Source organism: Tamandua tetradactyla, chromosome 22 (assembly GCF_023851605.1).
Source record: "Tamandua tetradactyla isolate mTamTet1 chromosome 22, mTamTet1.pri, whole genome shotgun sequence".
Lineage (NCBI taxonomy): Eukaryota > Metazoa > Chordata > Mammalia > Pilosa > Myrmecophagidae > Tamandua > Tamandua tetradactyla.
The window spans coordinates 10862231-10866791 of NC_135348.1; the positions used below are offsets into that span (position 1 = coordinate 10862231).

Below are 4561 nucleotides of genomic sequence, written 5' to 3' on the forward strand. Positions count from 1 at the left end.
ACAATAAAAATGCTCATTAAGAAGAACATTCAATGGCATGTAATATTTACTGGATGGATGGCAGTTTTTAACCAGAAACTTGAAAATCCTTCTAGTCTGGGTTCTTTTATTATTTAGTTTTTGAGAATTAGTTTCTAAGTTTATATTTTAGGGAAATTTAAGCAGTATATAGAAAATCCTTTTAATGTCAGGAATAAAATTTCATGCAAGTAAAATAAAACATTTTTATACCACTTTGTAAAAATTGTCTATAAGGAAAAGTAGAATTGCATTATGGCAAGGAATAGTGTGTGTCTAGAATCTTTGTTATCCCAAAAGGGAATTATACAATATTTAAAATACACTCATGAATTATTGACTGTTAATGTGTCTCCAAAATAAACTCTGAGTCTAAATCATGTTCCATTATTTCAAAATATGGGTCCCATCTCTTTCTGTACATTTGCATATCAATATATTGATTGCAAAATTGTGAACTTAATAATATGCTTTCCTTTTTCTATAGATCAAATAGAATTCAACATTTTAAGTACCAAAATAACTATTTTTTTTTTTGTCATCAACAGCTATCTTTGAAATACTAAAACAACTCAGATGAATAAACTACAGGTGTTTGAACTCTGTTTTCAGAACTGTGGCTATTGGATTTAATAGGTAAGTCATGATATTCTTAGCAAGGAGAAGAGACACACTGGATTGGATTGATTTATTCACTTTCTTCCTTTTCCAAGTGAAATAAATATTGGCACTACTTTAAGACTTTTCTGAAACGAACATATGGGTTATACTTTGGAAATTCACAAAGAGAAATGAAAGCAAAAGCAGGGTACTTTTGTGAATGTTCTTTCAGAGTTCCTGCTGCGACAGAATCCATTTTCATAATGTAACATGTAGTTAGCATTTCTCCCAGGAACATTATGTATTGGATACAGAGTAATAAAAATTGCATTAGTAAAAAATAGCAAAATAAAAACGAGTTGGAAATCTTCAGGAGAAATAGCAAGAGCTTTAAGTTTTTGCAAAGTTAAAATTTACATTTCTTTATATATTTTAAAATGTACACCACAAGACCAGTAGCAGAAGGTGAACTGCTAGGAACTGTATTCCAAAAGGTTAATGGGGAAAAAAAGGGTTATATTGCCATATAGCATAAATCTGAGCAGGAAATGAATTATAGTCAAGAAAATGTCACAATTCTTTCATATCAAAATGTCAAAAAGGTGCTCGCTTTGGCAGAACATATGCTAAAATTGGAACGATACAGAGAAAATTAGCATGGCCCCTGTGCAAGGATGATATGCAAATTCGTGAAGCATTCCATATTAAAAAGAAAAAAATGTCAAAAAGAAGATAATATTCTACAGGAATAATTGCAAAGGTTAAGTCCATGGATAATCAAAGGATTATGAAAGCCAAAGCATCTATTTAATTGCACAGGTACGGATACTGATTGATCACTATTGATCGAAGAGATGATTAGAAACACCACTTAAGAATCTAAGCAAGAAATATATGAATGCATAACTAAAAGAAAATGATTTGTTAGAAATCAAATTTTCCCCTGAACTTACACAATCATACCAGAGATGATTATTTGGTTCCTATATACTATTTTATAATCCATTTCTGTTCCATAGATATAATATTTAATATTACTAATAGGAAGCTAAGTAATTAATATCTAAGGTAAAAAATAACTATTTCTTTCTTGAGGTATTCATGTATAAATGTGTTCAAAATATAAAGAAAACATTTCTGAAATAAAAGTATTTAAGAGGAGAAAATCTCAGGTCTATTTTACCTAAAAAAAGGTCTTCCTTTTTCAGCTCTATTAACAATTTATCTGTACTTCCCTTATGCCTCTCGTGATGGTTAGGGTTCTGGTGTCAACTTGGCCAAATGATGATGACCAGTTGTCTGGTCAGGCAAGCACTGGCCTGACTGTTGCTACGAAAATATTTCGTGGCTGGTGATAAACCGATGGCTGGTGAATTAAATCATCAGTCAGTTGATTGCATCTGTGGCTGATTTCATCTGCCAGCAACTAAGATGTGCCTCCCTCAACAAGATAATCCCATCTGCTTAAGACCTTTAAGGAAGAGAGATTTTTTTTTTTTTTACTGCATCTTCAGCCAGCGAGCCTCTCCTGTGAGTTCACCCACAACCTTCATCAGAGCCACCAGCTTTACAACCTGCCCTATGGATTTTGGACTCTTCCATTCCCACGGTGGTGAGAAACACCTTTATAAATCTCACATTTACAGATCTTTCCAGTTGATTATTTCTCTAAAGAACCCTGACTAACAAAGCCCTGCACATTTTGTGCATTGAATGGTATGATTTTTTTAACATGTGTTATCTATTCAGCCACACTTTTTGAACCAATATAAAGCAGAAACCATGTACTCTTAATCTTCTCCCCAAATTTTAGATGATATCTCAAAGAAAGGAAATATTTTAAATACTTATTAAGCGACTAAATGCCTCAGTGTATTTTTCTCTGAAAATCTGAATTTTCATTCGTTGAATTTACTTAAGAACATTTACTAAAACTAAAATATAATACAGAAACAAATTACTTTACCTGCTTACAGAAAAGACACTCCCCATCTTTGCTACTTTAGGAAAGGTAGCATAAAAGAGAAAAAATATGTGAAATTTGATATTGAAAAAAATCCTTTCAATGAACCCAAGAAAGTTCCTCTCAGCAGGTTGAAGAAGGACAACCCAACTAAAAGAGAATAAATATGCATAAAAATCATCAATGTTATGATTTTAACTTTATTTATTATAAGAATAATATTCCAGATTTATATTTTATGTTACAATTTTAAATCACTTAAGATATAATAGCTTCTAATTATTAAGGACAATTTTCTCAATGATGCAGAATATTCAGAAAGTTCAGAATCCAAACTTGAAAGGATCTGTGTTATTAGGCAAATCTCCCCCAGCCCATGGCATTTCTTGAGACAACAAACTGAATCAATTCCATTGATCATTTGCTCTTTTCCAACTCTCCCTGTTTCTGAATCCTAGTAGTATTTTGGATGAATAGACAAACAAATAAAACACTTATTCCTAAATAGCCTGTCACATTATAAAATTACGCCAGAATGGAGCTTGTAAGCCTTGAAAAGTTAATAATATTCACTATTTCATTCTGCATTTGTTTCTCCCTAATCCATGTGTATTTTCTGGTGGGAATTACAACAGCCAAAGAACACATACTTAGATAACATATCCTCTCATGCTCTGAGGATACCCAATTAGATGGTCTGATAGATGATGTAGGGCCCCTCCAGATTCCCTTTGATCAACTGAGGGAGAATTCACTGCTTCTAGTTTACAGATGTATCTGTTCTCTGGGAAATTTCTCTTGGCTGATGAGAGCCCCTTATCCCAGATGGTTATTTTCCCTCCTCCAGGCATAGGCTACAGCCAAAGACTGATTATTGGAGGAATACAATAGGCTGGCCCCACTTTCTCAATGGAGGGTCACCTATGGGGTGATTTACGCAGTTAGACATTACATGAGACCACACCCTTGCTTGGTTCTCTCCTCTTTCCTCCCACCCTTATAGATTTTGTTTTTGTCCTGAAAGCTCTACTTCAATAAATCTTTGCCTCAGTCTCTGTTTCTAAGGAATCAGAACTGAGATGGTTTTTGCCATGAGTAGTTCCAGGAAACATACTCCGGATGAATTTTCTCTTATATTCTGTTCCCATCTTCCCCCAGGTCTGACACCCTCAGGATCCACTCCTGTACAGGAAGCCCATTCCTTGCTAATGCACAGTGGCAGATACTGCCATTTCTCCCTATTCTGGACTTGTAATTACCCATCTGGACTGAGCTGAGACTTGCCTCTGATCATCAGACAGGCAAAACAAGGGTTTATAGAGGGGGAGGAGGTTGCTTCTTTTGTAAATAGGATAATCTGGGAACTCATGATGAGATTTGTCAACCTAAATGTCTCATCCCATATTCTTTCCCTATTATGGTCTTGACTTGACATAGGAGATCTGCACATTTTAGTCTTTGTAGATCTATCACCATCATTATCAGATTCATGACCAGATTTTCAGCAAAGTCTGCCAGAACCTATAGGAAATAAGAATCTCCTTTTAAGCTGCTAGAGGCTTTTAGAGACTGTCTTAAGATGGAAAGTGCCTGTCCCAAGCCTATCATTCTCCTTTTGTTAGTTTTCCATTGGCATCAAAGGTAATCACATTATTTCACTGTTCTTATAATTGTCCCCATATTAATTAAGTGCCCAAACCATTTGATCTCACTACACTTGCCCTCTACTTGCAATTTATCTTAATTATACCTAGTTAAAATTTGAGTAACTGTGTAGTAACTGCATGCCAAGAGTTCTTACTATCCTTACTGCCACCCACAATGGAAGTTCTTGGATAGGTGGAAACTCCAACTCCTAAACATCATCATTAGGATTGTTTTTTTAGAATCATACAGATAGCAATTGCATTCACCAATATTGTGAGAGTTAAATGCAGAACCTGAGATAAGGATCTCCTAGGTCTTCCATTCACAAGTATT

General features: G+C 34.5%; 1 non-coding gene across 1 annotated transcript; it reads left to right on the forward strand.

Moving 5' to 3' along the window:
- Nucleotides 1-1220: 1220 nt before the first annotated feature.
- LOC143666405 (U6 spliceosomal RNA) lies at nucleotides 1221-1327 on the forward strand. The gene has a single exon (XR_013167606.1). It is a non-coding gene; the product is annotated as a U6 spliceosomal RNA (small nuclear RNA).
- The last annotated feature ends 3234 nt before the right edge of the window (nucleotides 1328-4561 follow it).